Raw genomic sequence first — 18,712 nt, 5'->3', positions numbered from 1 at the left:
TCCTGTTCGCTAAAATTCTCCTTTCCTGGTAATATCCTTGAAAATCTCTTCTACACCGTCTGTAGTGCAATCACATCCCCTCTGTAATATGGTGACCAGAACTGTACACAGTACTCTAGCTGTGGTCTAACTAGTGTTTTATATAGCTCTAGCAAAAACACTAGTTAGACCACAGATCACATAGCCTAGATACAAACTGCTCTGAAGCAGTGTTTCAGTGCTGTTGATGACCCTTTAAGTGTTCCATTCACCTATACCTTTAGTTTAGCAGAATTTGAGTATACCTTTTTTCTTTCCTGATTCTTTTTACCCGTAATAGGCACCTCCTAGCAAGATGTTACTTAAATTATACACTTCAGCAATTCTAAGAACTCTTGCTGTTTCTACATCTTATATAATTGTTAGAATTGTCACCCTCCAAAATCGAGTGAAGACTTTTAAAATAGTATATTATATTTTTTCTTGCTGGGTTCAGAGCAGGGTGGCTTATTTAACAAAAGGCTGTGATTTGTCTTTTGTGTCTTATGTAGCAGCACGATCCTGTCAGCCTGTGGGAGGAAGAGGTATGAATTGTTGAGATCACAATTCGGGATGTTCAATGGTGTTTTAAAGCCACATCCTCAATCTAAAAGTACTTGGATTCTTTCCTTATTAAAGAACAGACAGCTTTGTTTATTTAAAAGATCAATTGGGGTTGTTCCTGAGATTGAATTAGCAGCAGCAGTCTTTGATGTATAGAAGCAGTAATTCTACTGTCTAGACATTGCCGCAGATAATGTTGTGTCCTTCTATGGTTGTTTGGTGTGAATTAGGCTGCGCCACAGTTACATAACTGTATTTTTTTGTGTTTGATGTATTTTCATATCCAGGTACATTAATTTCAAAAGTTCTGACAATTTTTGCTGTTTGAGCAGAAGACTGTTCAATTCTGTTTGAGGGGGATGTTACTGAAATGTGATGAGAATACAGAAATTGTCAGTGCTACCTGTCGGTAACCAGGGCTTTGTTTTTTCTGCATTTGAAAAAAACATCTATGGGAGTGAATTTACTTGAGGCTTCCCTCACTCTATCACTGTAACTTTGGCAGCAACCCCACTTAAACATGTAAATGTGCTTCCTTTGGGTAATCAACCCATGTTGGGCTTTTTTAATTGTATTTATGTGTTCTGTTTGTAATGCACCATTTGATGTATGGAATGTACTTCACATGTAAGTAAATATATGTCTTAATGCTTGACTGTTTCTAAAATGAGGATGAGAATGAAGCATGAGGTTATGTTTAATTAACTCTTCTGCACATTGAGTCATAGTTAACCTTCTGGACATCTGCATGGACAGTATCACTTTTAAGGACTTCTTTGATAAACTTTCTGCAAGAAGGATTTTTTTCCATTAAAAGGCAAGGAGTTGTGCGTTAGATTTTTTTTGAGGAAGAACCTGAACTTGGTTGGATGAAGGTGAGAGTTGATTATGACTCACTTTATCCTTCAATTGCTTTGTGTAAAATAAAGCAGTTTAATGATTTGCAGTTGGCCCTGTCTCACTGATATGTTTCCAGTCCAGAAAATTTCAGATTTTTTGTATTCTTTCTTGGGATGTGGGCATTGCTATTGCCCATCCCTAATGACCCTTGAGAAGGTATAAGTGAGCTGCCTTCTTGAACTGCTGCAGTCCATGTGGTGTAGGTACACATATAGTGCTGTTAGGGTGGGAGTTCACAGATTTTGACCCAGCGACAGTGAAGCAACTGCAATATATTTCCAAGTCAGGATAGTGAGTGGCTTGGAGGAGAACTTGCAGGTGGTGGTGTTCTCATATGCCTACTGCCCTTGTTCTTCCAGGTGTAGAGTTCATTGGTTTGAAAGGCACTGTTGGATGTATCTTGGTGAGTCTTCCTTTGTGTTAGATATGACTCCAGCCAGAGGAGACTTTTCTCTCTGAGTCAATGGGTCCTTTGATAGTATATTCGGTCAAATGCCTTTGATGCCAAAGACAGTCACTCTCACCTCACCTCTGGAATTCAGCTCTTTGTTCCATGTTTAGACCAAGGCTGTGATGAGGTCTGGAGCCGAATGGTCCTGGTGGAGCCCAAACAGAACATCAGTGACCTGGTTATTGCTGAGTAAGTGCCAGTTGATAGCACTGTCGATGACACCTTCCATCAGTTTGCTGATGATTGAGAGCTGACTGATGGGCAGTAATTGGCCAGATTGGGTCTGTCCTGCTTTTTGCAGATGGGACATTTCTGGGCAATTTCCTGCATTGTGGGGCAAATGCCAGTGTTGTACTGGAACAGCTTGGCTAGTTCTGGAACACAAGTCTTTAACAGTTTGCTGGGGTGTTGTTGGGGCCCCTAGCCTTTGCTGTGTCAAGTGTGCTCTGTCAATTCTTGGGGTGGAATTTTACGACAGCGGGATTTTACGTTCCCGCCAAAGTCGATGGAGTTTAGAATGGCTCACCGCATTTTACGGCCCCATCCCTGCTGTGGCCGAGCCGTAAAATTGCGCCCTTGATATCACATGGTGTGAATCAAATTGGCTGAAGAATGGGGACCTCAGGAGAAGGCTGAGACGAATCAGCCACTCAGCACTTTTGGCTGAAGGTGGTTGTACAGGGTAAGTGTGAATGACATTGGGGGAGAAATTTGTTCGCGTAATGCTGATTCTACCAGAGCTGTACAGATTGTATGGATTCTCCAGGGGCGGGCAGCGCGTGACTGCTACCTGCATGTCCTTAAAGTCAATTTTCAATTATATCAATGGAAACTGCCATGCATATAGTAGCTGAAAGTGCTGCCTACCCCTGAGGAACCATAGTTAGAAGCGTCACTATGTGAACAAATTTCTCCCCCATGATATCCAGTTCAGGTTACAAGGTGTACTATGGTTACACCCCGGGTTAAATCTACTATGTAATTAGATATCGGACAACACAGGCACATTCCCACACGTAAGACGTTTGAACCATTCATGGGTTCAGCACCACTGTACGAGAAAGATTATCTGAGGAAAACCAGAAATTAAGCATCATATGGGACAAGCTATGTTTATGGGAACTGTCATGAAACTATTATGAGAGAGTAGGAACAGTTTCCTAAAATTGTAACACATCATTTGAATGGAAAAGAAATGTCACATTTGTCACTTTCAGAACTCATCTGCGCTGCAGGAAATGTCAGATTATCACTTTCTTTGTTTAATTGTTCTTTGCAGAAGTGCCTTCAGACTGGGGTGAAAAATGTGTGTTTTTTTCTGTTAGCTGGACCACTTAATGTTCTTTTTAAATTCCTTAGTTGGAAACATCAAAACATGTTACATAGTTTATATATCCCGAACACTGTTCCTCCACATGCTGCTGTGAGTATGCAATGTAAGGGACTGCACCAAATGGTTTGTTTACTGTAGTTGTGAGAAATACAGTGAGTGAAAGTCAATTTGGGTGGTAGTGGAAATGAAAATTGGGTGGAATGTAAAACAAGATGTCGATTCGCTATTGCCTGTTGTACGCTACCCCAAGTTGAATTTCAGCCCTCCTGATAGCTTTTGTTGTAAAAGCTGTTTACTTAGACAGACAATATTTTAGAATGGTTCAGAAACATAGGCACATTCATTGGCCACTGGTTATGCCCCATTACTCTTCTGCCACAGCCCATGCTCCAAATCCTGGAGTTGCCCCTGATGTTTCTGCTCCTCAAACGCTCTATACATGGTTGTACCTGTTTAGTTAGTAGCTAAACATGTTAAGATTATAAATTGCTCCAAATCTGATGAGACCTCGTAATTTTTTCTGTCATTGTGTTTAATCTGTGATATCGTCAACGGCAGTTGTCTCTCGATTCGAGGATGACATCTACTCAGGGTCACGAGTTTCTGCCATAGTCTTCATGTGATTCAACAGCCTGATTCTTGACCTACAGATCTTTGGGCACATGGGGCAGGATGCCTCATGAGGTAGTGTGATCTAGACTGCAGGTTTGCTTCCTTTTCTTTCCTTCTCTGCTGATGCTCTGCCTCATCAATTATGGTGTTTTGACTCAAAGGGTGATGCAGCTTGATGGACAAGTTCTTGCCATTTTGAATGATTGGTAGCAAGCTCATCCCAATCATTAATATCAATGCAGCCGTGCTTCAATGAGAGCCTCAGAGTGTCCTTAAGTGTGTTTTCTTGGTCTTCCCTGGAATGCTGGCCATTTGAGAGTTAAGGAAACAGGACCTGGTGGGGGAAGCACTTTTCAGTCATCCGGACACAGTTTCCAGTCCATCATAGTTGATGCTGGTGGAGCTGGCTTAAAGAAGGACACTGGCGATGCCAAAACAAAATTCATATATCAATTCACACCTGGTCAGCCAGATATTCCACCTGCCATATATGTTGAAGAAGAGACTCTGAAATATGAGCACTTCCCAAAAGGTGACTATTGACAAGGAGATCCAACACTGGATCAGCTGCACCAGTTCAGCATCTACAAAGTATGGCAGCGAATGTTTGACAACAAAGACCTCCTGCAAGTGAGCAAAAGTCCTAGTGTACAAAGCTGTTGTCGTCATCACACACCTGTACTCAGGGAGACCTGGACTGTGTATCAGCAATACGTAAGAGTGCTAGAGAAATTCCATCAGCAATGCCTCTGCCGCATCCTCCGGATTCGTTTGGTGGACCGTCTATAAGCTGCATCTTGAAACCGGAGGCACTCGCAAATTAAAAACTACAGACAGCCTTCAATGCATCAAGTCTACAACTTAAAACACAAGACATACAGGTAAGTGCAAAGTAACAGTGGGTGAAATAAATACCTTTTGTGGAATGAAGATCTCTTGTACTCAGCATCCACAGAGGCAGAGAAATCACTCTATGGGTATTTCTATTAAATGCTTGCATGGCTCTGTCCTGGGAAAAGTGTGATTATCCGCCACCATAGACCTGTGTATGGAACTGTACATTCTAACTCACCTTCAGTTTACATTCAATTGCCCTTTGCACTGGGCTCTACTGTGTAATTTCCTGCCTCTGGCCTGGCGTTGTCATTCCAACAGTACAAGGAACGAGGATTGGCTATTCATGACTCCAGAGAATAAGAATCTACATAAGCATAAGTGTTGAGATCAATCAAAGTCTGGAAATTGAAGGAAACTTGGGGGCTGGTAATTTCGGAGGCTGCATGAATCAGTGTTACGGAGAGATGGAGACTGGCAGATGCAGGCTTGGGAAGAAATGGAGAATGGGAGTTCATGATTGGATGTCACATGATCAGACATCATGTGGTCAGAATATCACATGAGCAAAAGTTCAGGAATGTCTTCAACCAGAGATAGGAAGCTTAAGACATCCCACTCCACCATTACATCAGGTACTGATAAGTTGTTGCTAACAATCCCCTAGTCACCAACTTTTCACTTAAAATGTTAGCAGCTGCAGCACACAGGTAAAAAGGGCTTGGACAGGGATCTGTAGGACATTAATTTCACCCTTCCTACACACACAATTTATCTGGGATCTCCCAGGCATTCTTACTCTACACTAGCTACCTTTCTCTGTGCAGGCTGGGCACTTGGCAAATCCCAGGTCTCAGGCAAATCGGGACATCCCTCACTCAGTGGAAAAGAATCCTGGAATGGCAATGAACTAGGAAACCCACTAATAGGAAATGAACTGAATTCAAATCTTGGCAGCAGGGCCTCAGAATTCAGGACAATCCCAGGCGAAGGTGACAAGAAGATGGAATGCTGTAGGATATTGCAAATCTGGGATATTTGGTTTACTGTCCACACAAGGATAATTTTGAAAATAAGGACATCTGCAAATAAAGGACACCTGATGCAAGTCCATTGGTTGTCCCTAATTTGCAGATTTGGTTGTAGGTTAGTTGCTTTTCGAGAGGTTTTCTGGTTGAACATGATTTCCAGATTCATTCTGATTAGCAAAGACTGTCCCTGAATAAGTTACCAGCCACCCTCACAGATAATGCCGTTTTTTAATTCTCTTCTGATTAGCAATTTAGGTGGCTTATAGATGTGATATTAAATAATAACTGATGCCTAAACAGCTGCTGTCCAATTACCATTTAATGGATGGCCTACAGCAGCTAATTTTCTAATCCAATAATTCAGAGGCAAGTTGTTTCATAGCAGCAGATAATGTCCAAACAGCTGTTGACAAATCACAGAGGTGAAAATGGCTCTTATGCTTTTTTTAAAAAAAACCCAAGGTTAGGAAATTAAAACAGGCATTCTATTCTTTTGTTAGGTTATTAGTAAAATATTGCCATGAGGATTACAGAAGTGACATTTTGTATATGAGTTAGGACCAGTAGCCCGAACTACAGCCAGTATTTGGGTAATCTATTTATATCTATATTAGATTTTTTAACCAATGGAGACATGTTACAATAATAAACATAAAGCAGACATATTGGAATTGATTCACAAAATATGAACATACAAACTAGAGCAGGAGTAAGCCACTCGGCCCTTCAAGCCTGCTCCGCCATTCAATGGGAACATGACTGATCTGTTTGTAACCTCCTGCCTACCCCCATAACCCTTCACCCCCTTGTTAATCAAGAATCTATCTAGCTCTGCCTTAAAAATATTCAAAGACCCTGCTTCCACTACATTTTCAGGGAAAGAGTTCCAAAAACTCACAACCCTCTGAGAGAAAAAAAATTCTCCTCATCCCTGTCTTAAATGAGCAACCCCATATTTTAAACTATGACTCCTATTTCTAGATTCTCCCATGAGAGGAAAAGTCCTCTGCACATCCATCCTGTCAAGACCCCTCAGGATCTTAAAAGTTTCGATCACCTCTTACTCTTCTAAACTCCTGTCGATACAAGCCTAACCTGTCCAACCATCCCTCATAAGACAACCCGCCCATTCCTGGTATTAGCCTAGTAAATCTCCTCTGAACTGCTTCTAATGCATTTACATCTTTCCATCAATTAAGGAGACCAATACTGTACACGGTACTCCAGAACAGATGTGGTCTCACCAGTGTCCTCTACAACTGAAGCAGAACCTCCCTACTTTTGTAATCATTTCCCCTCACAATAAACAATAACATTCTATTAGCTTTCTTAATTCATTGCTGTACCTGCATACTAGCCTTTTGTGATTCATGCACTACGACACTTAGATCCCTCTGAATCTCAGAGCTCTGCAATCTCTCACCATTTAGATAATATGTTTCTTTTTTATTCTTCCTGCCAAAATGAACAATTTCACATTTTGCCACAATATACTCCATTTTCCACGTCTTTGTCCACTCACTTAACATATCTATGTTACTTTGTAGCCTCCTTACATCCTCTTCACAACTTATTTTCCTACCTATGTTTGTGTCATCAGCAAATTTAGAAACCATACCATCTGCCCCTTCATCAAGTCATTTATAGAAATTGCATAACGTTGAGGCCCCAGCACTGATCCCTGTGGCACACCAGTCATTACATCCCACCAACCAGAAAAAGACCCATTGATGGCTACCCTCTTGTTTCCTGTTAGCTAGCCAATCTTCTATCCATGTCAATATGTTACGCCCTACACCATGAGCTTTTATTTTCCACAATAACCTTTGGTGTAGCACCTTATCAAATGCCTTCTGGAAATCTAAGTACAGTACATGCACTGGTTCCACTTTATCCACAGCACATGTGACTCCTTCAAAGAACTCCAATAAATTGGTTAAACATGACTTCTCTTTCACAAAACCATGTTGACTCTTGACGGATTGTCTTAAACTTTTCTAAGTGCTCTACAATAACATCTTTAATAACAGTTTCTAACATTTTTCCTATAACGGATGGTAGGCTAACTGGCCTATAGTTTCCTGCTTTCTGTTTCCCTCCTTTTTTGAATAAAGGGGTTACATTTGCTATTTTCCAATCTAATGGAACTTTCCCCAAATCTAGCCACTTCTTTCAGGACCCTAGGATGAAGTCCATCAGGACCCGGGGATTTGTCAGCCCGCAGCTCCAACAATTTGCTCAGTACCACTTCCCTGGTGATTGTAATTTTCCTGAGTTCCTCCCTCCCTTATATTTCCCGATTTACAGCTATTTCTGGGATGTTCCTTGTATCCTCTATAGTGAAAACCAATGCAAAATACCTATTCAATTCATCTGCCATCTCCTTACTTTCCATTATTAATTTCCCAGACTCTCTTTCTATAGGACCAAAGCTCACTTTTTCTTATTTAAATGTCTATAGAAACTCTAACTATCTAACTTTATATTTCCAGCTAGCTTTCTCTCATACTCTAATTTTCCCCTCCTTAGTTATCTTTTTGTCATTCTTTGCTGTTCTTTATATTCTGTCCAATCATCTGACCTGCCACCCATCTTTGTGCAATTATATGCTTTTTCTTTAAACTTGATACTGTCTTTATCTTTTTTAGTTAACCATGGCTGTTGGGTTCTTCCCTTGGAAGTTTTCTTTCTCATTGGAATGTATCTATTCTGTGTATTCTGAAATATCTCTTTAAAAGTCTGCCACTGCATCTTTATGGTCCTATCCCTTAACTTCATTTACCAGTTGACTCTAGCTAACTCTGCTTTCATGCTCTCAAAATTGCCCTTGGACCCACTCTTCTTTCCCTCAAACTTAATGTAAAATTGAAATATATTATGATCACTGCTACCTAGGGATGCCTTCGCTATGAGATTATCAATTAATTCCATCTCGTTGCACGGTACCAGATCTAGTATAGCCTGCTCTCTGGTTGGCTCCAGGACGTACTGTTCCAACAAAGGATCCCAAAAGTATTTTATGAACTCTTCATCTATGCTACCTTTGTCCATCTAATTTTTCCAGTCTATCTTTAGGTTAAAGTCCCCCATGATTATCACTGTACCTTTCTGACAAGCTCCCATTATCTCTTCCTTTATACTCTGTTCCACCATGTGGTTACAATTAGGAGGGCTGTACAACACTCCTACAAGTGACTTTTTGCCTTTATCATTTCTAATCTCAACCCAAACTGCTTCTACATTCTGGTTTCCTGAACTTTGGTCATCCCTCTCTAATGCGCACATGCTATCATTAATTAACAGAGCCACCCTCCTACCTTTTCCTAGCTTCCTGTCCTTCCTTAATGACACATGCCCTTCAACATTCAGAGCCCAATCTATGTCATCCTGCAGCCATGTCTCTGTAATACATTTACATGAGCCTTCTGGCAAGGACTGAGGTGGATGTGATGGAAAGTTGGTTGTGGACTGGTTAGCCTGGAACTCTGTCTACCTTTGTATATATTGCATCTTCTATTGGAACTGAGAGCAGGTGCTGGAAGCGCCCATGCATTGATGTGCAAATGTAGTCAGATGTATAATTATGATGGAATGATGTTGTAAGCCACACTTATCCATTATTACAACAGCAGCAATGCTGACCGCTAACACCATCTGTGTAGCACAGCCATTAGCGTTGCCAGGGCCAGTGGAGGCTGATTGAAAACTAAACAGTCCATCAGAGAGAGCTGATTGCTGAGCAATAAATTCACTGTCCCAGAATGACACAATGCACAGGTACTTGAAGAGTGCGATCATTTCTTTTTCAGCCCTGTCTTTAAACTGTGATGTGCACCAAAGTCTCTGCATTAGTGGCAATTTTGCAGGCTCCACATTGCAGACTTTTTGCACAGATGAGATCCCCGCTGGGAATCTACCAAAAATATTAAAGTTGTGTTCTTTCCAGGAAATTCACAAAGGTCAGCTTGAGCAGCTGTCCTACCCCACCATGTTTCCAGTAATGTTTCTGCTAGAGAGGATGATCCCAGCTAAAATATTAAGCTCTTTTTCTTGCTTTAAAAATTTAAAAAGGATATTTTTGCAAGCTATGTATTCTCTATATTAACTTTGCATTTGAACATGGGAATCACAAGATGAAAAAAGGCCAAGTCCACCTAATTGGCCTTCTACCATCCTGGCAGTTGCATGATCCAACAAGAATGGAATTGTTGGCTAATCATATTAATCCACCTTTATCCATTAGTCCAAAAAAGACCCAGATATAGGGTGAGAAAAACTCCAGTGGTGAAAATTCTTAGGAAATAGAAGTCCAAAGTTACCTCTTCCTCTTCCTCACAAGCATGCCACACTCACCACATGTCATGTCTCAAGGTACTTTTATACAGTATCTCAATTTAGTATTTTATGAAAGAAATCTTATTTGCATTTGGATGAATCAATACTATCTTGTTCTACTGTCTTCCTATTGTGTCTGTTCCACAGAATGACCACTAACTCAATGAAATGATGTCACAGTATTTATTGTGGTGGAGTTTCAGTTCGGGATGAGGAAATTTAATATGGTTGGGAAGTTCAGAATCCTGTGTTCCCTTGAATGCCATGAGGTTAACTCCATGGCATGCATGTTTTTCTTTGAACAGGTCCGCCACCCGGAAGCCAGCCTGCTTGTTGTGCATGGCTGTCTGTCATGTAGGGAACACTCCAGAAAAGCAGCAGCCCAGGAGCAGGTAGGCTTAGTGGTTGTTGGAGGTAGAGATCAAGGAGTGTGGGTGGAATGGGTTTATTGTGGCTGAGAGGGTCAAAGGTAATCGTGGGGACGGGTTCAAAGATTACAGGGGGTCAGAGGTTGGGGCAGAGATGAGGGGTATATTCACAGATGAGAAGGTCAGGTAGATGGAAGGTCGGAGACTGTGGGATGGGGTTAGTGATCACTATGGGAAGTTGGTGATTGGAGAGTCATTCTTCGTAGGGGGCCAGTGATCACAGTGGGTGTTTGGTGATGGTGGATCAGTGCTGGGAGGGTGTTGTGGAGGGATTGTGAAGGTGCAGGAGTGTTTACAGGTTTGCTTTTTTAGGACCTGGAAGAAACACTCCTGCTTCTTCTGGCCCACAAGCAACGCTATATAGGCACTCATCTGTTGGATCCAGCCGTTCTTGCCTCCTATTAACTGGACCCAGGAAACGTGGCCAAAGTGGGAAAGTAACCTTGTTAAAATAAAAGTTATGCAGCCTCCTTAAAAGCTTTCGATGACCAACCTGCCTCTTGCAAGTGGATTGGTCACCGCCCTTTATTCTGCCTTTATTAAAACTGTAAGTGGGTGGGTTTGAAGTGGATTGCATTCCTGTTTCAGATTTTTAACATTTTAACTTCTCAACTGTCCCAAGCCCGTACATTTCTGGGGTTAAAATTACTGCCAGTGTTTCCGCAGATCAGTTTTAAATTTACCCCACCCCTTCAAGTGCAGGGTATTAGAAGCTCTTGGGAGAAAAATGGAGACTATCCCTTAAAGCAAAGTTGACTAACACTCAAAATAATTGGTGGCAGTTGATGAACTCCACTGATTCTGCCAATGTTGTTGAGTAAATGATGGAATTTGGAAGCCATTAGGGAATGCATGATTTTGGAACTTCTCAGTGTATGAGGTTGTACTCCTTGATGGGGTAAAAATATAATAGGTGAGAAATTGGGAGTGTTTGTGCCCACTTTTGGATTGAGGGCCCTTGGAGCACTAAAATGGTGAGGGCAACCCTGATTTGATGTCAATGTTGCAGTTTTGGAGCTCAGTTTTCCAGCTGTCGGCCTCTCCGCACAGCTCCCACCCCACTCCCCTACCCAACCAGCGATTTAAAGCAGTCATCAACTGCTTCCAAGTTAATTGCTGGTTAATTTCCTTTGGCTGTTGCTTTGATTCTAAAGCTGTTTGATACTTCTTATAATGGTTTAAAATTGCAGAGAGTGGCCTGTTGAGTGCTGAAGGAGGTAGTGCAGACTTCAAGGCTCCTGCAGAATCCAGGTGAATTGTAATGCTGAATCCCAGTAGCAATACAGACCAATAGTAGTGAAAGGGGAACCCTTTGACTTGCCTGATCAACAGTACTCCATTCAGAATTTATTTAAAGATCCATTGGCCCCAGAAATTTGTGATCTCATTCTGTCACTGTAACCATTGGCAGAGTGGGATATGTGCCCATTGACACTGGATGCCTCTGACTGATCCTGTCCAAATTCCTGGAGATTTCCAGAAAGTCAGCAGACTTCCAGGCCAGTAGCATTGCAGCTGGGGCATCTACTAGGAGAGGAACAGAAAATTACTGGTGGAGACAATTGTTGGGAATGCATACTGGAAGGTCTGGATGAAAAGGATTTAATTTTCGAAAACAATGGCCACTGAGATCTGTACCCTTAGAGCAACCTTAAGAAAATTGGCCGTCCTAGATTTGGTGGATCCCATTTTCATCTCTTTGCAACCCTATATACCTTCTTCAGCAAATGTCCAATACACTGGGAACACCAGAAGTGGAACAGGTGTGGGGAGTTCTGCTGCATTGTATCAGGCTGTTGGCTTCAATTTCTTCTCTGGCATCGGCTGCAATGTCCACCCCCAGGGGTTACTGCTCACTCCAATAATATCCCAGTTCACCAAAAAGCCCAGAGGAAACCTGGAGTCGTATGGTGTAAGTTTAAAAATTGGCATTAACCTGACTTCCCAGCTTTTTCTGAGTGAACTGTTAGATAGCGGAGATCCTACAGCACCTATAAATCCCAGCAATGAGGAGAACCAATGACTTTATACGATGGCTGGATCTCTGGTATTATACCAGACAGTCTGGTTTTTGAGTGGCTTGCCTGGAACTTTCCCTTGACCTGGCAGTGAGTGAGATACCAATCAATGTATGATGGGCTTCAGTGTGAGTTTAGAGTGATGAGATGGTTGCCTTACCCTGGTGGCACGGATGAGATCACTCATCCCCTATCTGCATTGGATGGCCAACCTCTTCTGTGCAGCATTGGCACTGATCACCACTGCCATCGTTTACCAAGCTGGAGTGGTAATGTTGCTGCCCCTCCTGCGGCCAGAACAAGGGTAGAAGACATCACGGACGTCTCCACAGCATCCAAAAGGTGCTCAAGGGATGCGTCACTAAACCTGGGGACTGCAGTCTTCTTGCCTTTCGGGGCCGTGGCTTATTTGCAGCAGTCCAGTCCTGGGCTGGAAGCACTGAGAGGTGTGTGTGCATCTGTATTTTGTGTGGTGCCCGGCATGATGAAGCGGCGAGGTGACAGCGTGGCGGGTGAATTGGAGCAAATCTGGGACGATTCTGCCCAATATCTTCAATTGCTTCCTTAGTCAATTTGTGAGTTCTGATTGAGCCATTTCCTGCTGATATTGTATTGATTTATATCATTTCAATAGCGTCAAGGGCAAAAAAGAAATTAAAAGAGGAATTGTGTTTTAATGGAGGGTTCTCCTTTGTGCATGATTGACAGTCCTAACAATGGAGCTAAATGGCTTGGATACCATCAAGGCTCAATAAGCAAAGTAAGCTTTAATTAGGAAGTCACATTTGTACCAAAAATAAAACTAATACTGTCAAGACTGCAAGATCAAAAGGAAAAACAAAGGTCAGGGCAGTAATTATTAGACATTGCAATTAGTCACACCGAAGTGAGTGTTGTCTGTGAACAGTTTAAATCATGCCCTAGAAATCCATCCAATTACTTCTTAAAGCTGAGAGTCAAATCCACTTCCATGCATATTCTTGTTAGTAGAAAATGATTGTCAAGTTGTAATTTGTTCTGGCATTGACCACTTGTAAAACATCATACTGATTACCGAGCAGGTCGGAGAGAGAGCATAGCGACATTTGGAATATTGTAATGCTGTCTCTACTCTGCCCCAATTTAGTCACAATCTCAGAAGAGCACCCTCCAGTTTAGCATTCTGGCATTTTTATTTCCTACATCAGTCATGTTTTTGTGATGTTACTTTAATGCCAATTAGTAGTGAGATAAGGGTTTCTCTTATAAAAACTACCGTGCACTGTCCCCTTCCTATGGAAAAAGCTTTATGTAGGGTTCAACAGGAAAGAAAATCCCATTCTTGCATTTGTGTGAATATTCATTTGGGGCCACTCGAGAGAGATTGGAACTCCTTTATTGTTTCATCCATGTCTGATATTAATTCATTTTGTGAATTCCTGCAGCCTGTGACCTATTGTAAATCTATGCAAGTCAATTTTGTTTGAAACACTGAACCCTTGGAAGCAACCTTCTTTTCTGTGGAAAATGCCCAAAAAGTGATACTTATGCACCTGTGCTATAAAATATTTTATAAAGATTTGAATGTGTAAAAAAAATTGTTTTTGAGCCTTGAGTGGTATTACAGCAGTCATTGTGCAAAGGGCAGGTAATGGTGTTTCTTCCCCAACAGACATTTGCATGTATATAAACATGCACATACACATGAGTGTACAGAAGCACATACAATTCAAAAAATACAACATGATAGTACAGTTCTCTATATTTTATAGTACAGCAACATATGAGCAAGTCTATATATGTACTCTGAGAACTAACTGTTGAAAGCCTACCAATTTTACAGTCTGGAATTTCAGTGTGATAGAAGATGTAGAGGAGCATCTAATACAAAGGGCTGGATTTTTATGGAGCTGGGATAACTCTGGAGCCATTTTTAAATGGCAGGCAGGGACCCCCACCCCCAGCGCTGGCAGTTTTCAACGGCGCAGGATAAGGGTATTAAATGGTAGCAGGCCCACATCTTACACTCCAATCTGGCTGTCTCCATGGGGGGAAGGCCACTCAGAGCCCTCTGCAATTTTCGTGGAATCAAGCCAGCTTCTCCTTGACTCATGGTTCACGGCCATTCAGATGATTCATGAACCATAGATTTAGAAACCTTTTGAAGAGTAAGTTTAAAAGGTCTTACCCATGCCTCATGTCCCTTTCAAGCCCCCATGCCATCTACATGCCCCCCACCATTCCGCCTTCATGGCCTCCATGCCTCCACTATGGCCTCCATACCTTCCATGCACATTCATCCAGTATACACTTTGTTCAGAATCAGTGAGCCATTTAATAACAATGGCAAGCGTCAAAATGCTGAGGAAAGAAAAACACTTATTTAGAAATCTTCTTTGAAAAAAAAACTGGTGTTCCAACAATCCTATAAAAGTGTCAGTCAGACAGGGCAATTATAGTTTCAGTAACAGAGGCTTTAATCACTTCACACCTCTTAATCTTGTCCAAATAAACATTGAGACATTGACAAAAGAGATCACATAAAGAACAATGTAAACCACATAAAGATGTCAATCGAGCAAAGTTAACAATCCACGCTGGTTATCAAAACAGAATCCCTGTTTGTTAGTCTTGGCTCTCAGCCAAGCATTCATAATGAACACTGGTGGAGAACTGTTTCAGTCAAAATAGATGGCCAGACATCTGGCTGGCATGGATGTCATGGAGGTGACGTGGAGTATGAAAGGCCATAGGAGGTGGGTGGGGGCTGAGGGGTTGTGAGGGGTGAGGCAAAGTTCCAGAGAACCATGGCGGGGTCTTATAACTAGCTTACCACAGCACTCGCCCACCTCTATGGCCGCCTCCGTTCTACTTCTGTGGTCAGCAAGCCTGACTGCATCTGCCTCCTCGAGAGAAAAATGCGCGTATTGGGGTGCTTTTTACCTTGGCCAGTCCGGCAAGTTGGAAAATTTCCCATCTCAATCTACCCGTCTCAGTGGCCAAAATCTGACCCAAAGGAACAGTAATGATCTTTGAACCGCCTCTCCATCTGTCTCTTTGTATAGTTGGCATTGCTTTGCACTGAGTTCCAATGTGAAGCTTTGCTCACTTAGAAAGATTCCTCTGGAAAGGGAGTTGAGCTGCTGTCATTTTTTTTCCCCTTTGGTATTCTTTTGGACAATGCTTGCATTCTGTATTGCCATTTAAAATGTTTCATTACCAGCATTGGACACCTACATATAGTCTTTGCTTCTTTTAATCCTTACCAACCTGATTTTCACTTAATCCCTTTGTTATTTTTCTTCCAACTCCCTATTTATTAATTTTATTTTAGATTAGATTGGGTTGTAGTAATTGAGAAACAAATTGGATCTGGAAGGGAAGCAGGAATTTCATTAAATTAGCTAAATAATGACTTCAGAATAGCTTGTAGTTCATAAGCTTGAATGTCATTTGCAGATACAAGTTGTGCAGATAGGCAGCCCTGGGACAAGCTCTCTAAAGGCACTTGTCATACAGTGACAGCTCAGTATGACACCTTTTGAAAATGAAGAGCAATCCTTCAACCAAATTAATTAGTTGTCACAAATGATCAAAGGCTATATAACAAGGAGCATGTTGCAGCCAATATATATGCGTTGTAAATGATTGTTGTCTTTTAATTTTTGTGCAATTTTGCATTGGTATCTATGGTTTCACTATAGTAATGTTGAGCCTATTTCTTCTATTTTATTTCTACTTTATCTTACATGCAATACCGCCACTCTCTCTCTCTCTCTCTCTCTCTCTCTCCCCCCCCCCCCCCCACACACACACACCATCCTGCAATCAGTTAATTAGCTAAATATTAAGTTATCTTTTAATGATCTCTTGGGTAGCAGGCTGCTGGCAGTGTTGATCAATTAATGTCAGGTGGGTGAGTCACTGCCTCACTCCATTGACATTACAACTTACATCCATCGCCATCATGATCTCCAGGCTTAACTATTCCAACACTCTCCTTGTTGGCTCTCTTGAGGTCCACCCTACATAAACTTGAACTTGAAACAATATTTTAACAATGCTACAATCAGACATAGATAGGTTAAGTGAGTGGGAAAAGATCTGGTAGATGGGGTATAATGTGGGAAAATGTGAAATTGTTCATTTTGGCAGGAAGAATAAAAGAGAAGCATATTATCTAAATGGCGAGAGATTGCAGAGATCTGAGGTACAGAGGGATCTGAGTGTCCTAGTGCATGAATCACAAAAGGCTAGCATGCAAGTACAGCAGGTAATTAGGAAAACTAATAGAATGTTATCATTTATTGCGAGGGGAATTGAATACAAAAGTAGGGAGATTATAGTTCAGTTGTACAGGGCACTAGCGAGACTACATTTGGAGTACTGTGTATAGTATTGGTCACCTTATTTAAGGAGGGATGTAAGTGCATTGGAAGCAGTTCAGAGAATATTTACCAGACTAATACCTAGAATGGGTGGGTTGTCTTATGAGGAAAGGTTGGACAGATTCGGCTTGTATCCTCTGGAGTTTAGAGGAGTAAGAGGTGACTTGATTGAAACATATAACATCCTGTGGGTTCTTGACAGGGTGGATGTGGAGATGTTTCCTCTTGTGGAAGAATCTAGAACTAGGGGTCACTGTTTAAAAATAAGGGGTCGCCCATTTAAAACAGAGATGAGGCGAAATTATGTTCACTCAGAGAGTCATGAGTCTTTGGAACTCTCTTCCTGAAAAGGTGGTGGAAGCAGAGTCTTTGAATATTTTTAAGGCAGAGGTGGATAGATTCTTGGTATGCAAGAGGGTGATAGGTTATCAGCAGTAGGTGGGATGCAGATTTCAGGTTACCATCAGATCAGCCATGATCTTATTGAATCGCATAGCAAGCTCGAAGGGCTGAATGGCCTAGTCCTCCTGCTTGTTCGTATGTAATTTTGTCCTTCTCTAAATTCCAGTTGCCATTGCCAATCTCCACTGGTTTCAAGTCTCTCAGTGTATTGATTTCAAACTCACCTTGTTCATAAATTTATCCGTGACCTCACTCAGGTCTACAAAAGATTGCAGGGGTAGAACAATGTCCCAGCTAATAGTCACCATTCTTCCAACTCTTCTAATGTGCATCCTCCCTTCGCAATACTCCAATATTGGTGGCAGAACCTTCAGTAATCATATCGCAGCCTTGCTGAATTCTCTTTCTAATCCCCTTATTTTTGTTCCATTTACTGCTTGGTGTTCCTTCTTCCCTCTCTGTGAAAACACTTTGGGACAATTTGTTAGATGTTGCTTTTGATTCCCTTCATAATTCCCCAAAACTGATTTCTCAAACAAGCCTGCCATGAGGTGGCAAAGAAAATTGAAAAATTTATCAGACTAACCGAGGCTGTTCTTATACATCGCCGTGTGACAGTAGCAAGAACTCTGCCTGCACTTACAGTTAGCAGTGACATGAAGGATTTCATGGTGGGACCTGATACTGGTGGGCCTTTATGCAAATCTTTCTTAAGTCACTTTTAAAGTTGTGCTTTTTATTGCTAACTCTAGTATTTAGACTGTTCAAATGGATACCCTTATCTAATGAATAACTGGGCCTATGGCACTGCTGTGAAGAGCAAATTTAGCAGCGTACACAGAGAGCCAACTCACAGGCATTGGTCTCCAGAATCGAAATTGAAATGACGTCAATATAAAAGCCCCAAATATCATTGACTTCACAGCTCTAGTGTGCACCATGATAACAAAGTGAGAATGCTTACTCTGATATATGCAGTTGGAATAAATGATGCCACTTATTTATAGAATGTTTTTGATGTTCAGTAACTACAAGCTCATTGGAAAACTGAATCTATCATGCAATGTGGCAATTCATTTTTCCTACTGACACTACAGTAGCCGTTGACCAACAGTATCGTGGTAAAGCAAATGAAGTGATGTTGCTGCTCCTGGAGTATCTGGGTTCCACAAGAAGTGCTTTTTGATTTTACAACACCTCTGCAGGCATGGCCACTCCTGCTGCCAGCACCAGTAAAATGAATCTTTGCATTTAATACAGAAATGCTGTTGGCGATGGCTAGTAGATTATGCCACTCAAACCATTTATACAGGCCAGCAATGTGGCTTATGTATGATAGAAGTTGTCATTTATGGTGAAGGTGCAGTTTGCACAGTTTTTCATTGTTCTGCCTGCTATGGAACCTGTGTTCCAAAATAA

The 18,712-nt window shown here is 41.6% G+C and overlaps 1 protein-coding gene across 3 annotated transcripts in view; it reads left to right on the top strand.

Annotated features, from left to right (window-relative positions):
- The window catches only part of sorcs2 (sortilin-related VPS10 domain containing receptor 2), an 874,344-nt gene that overhangs the window by 558,283 nt on the left and 297,349 nt on the right, over nt 1-18,712 (top strand). The gene's annotated exons all lie outside the window — the stretch shown is intronic.

The sequence above is a fragment of the Cetorhinus maximus genome, chromosome 1 (genome assembly GCF_964194155.1).
Source record: "Cetorhinus maximus chromosome 1, sCetMax3.hap1.1, whole genome shotgun sequence".
Taxonomy (NCBI): Eukaryota; Metazoa; Chordata; class Chondrichthyes; order Lamniformes; family Cetorhinidae; genus Cetorhinus; species Cetorhinus maximus.
Note: the sequence above shows the minus strand (reverse complement) of the source record. Positions and strands in the feature narration are given on the sequence as shown.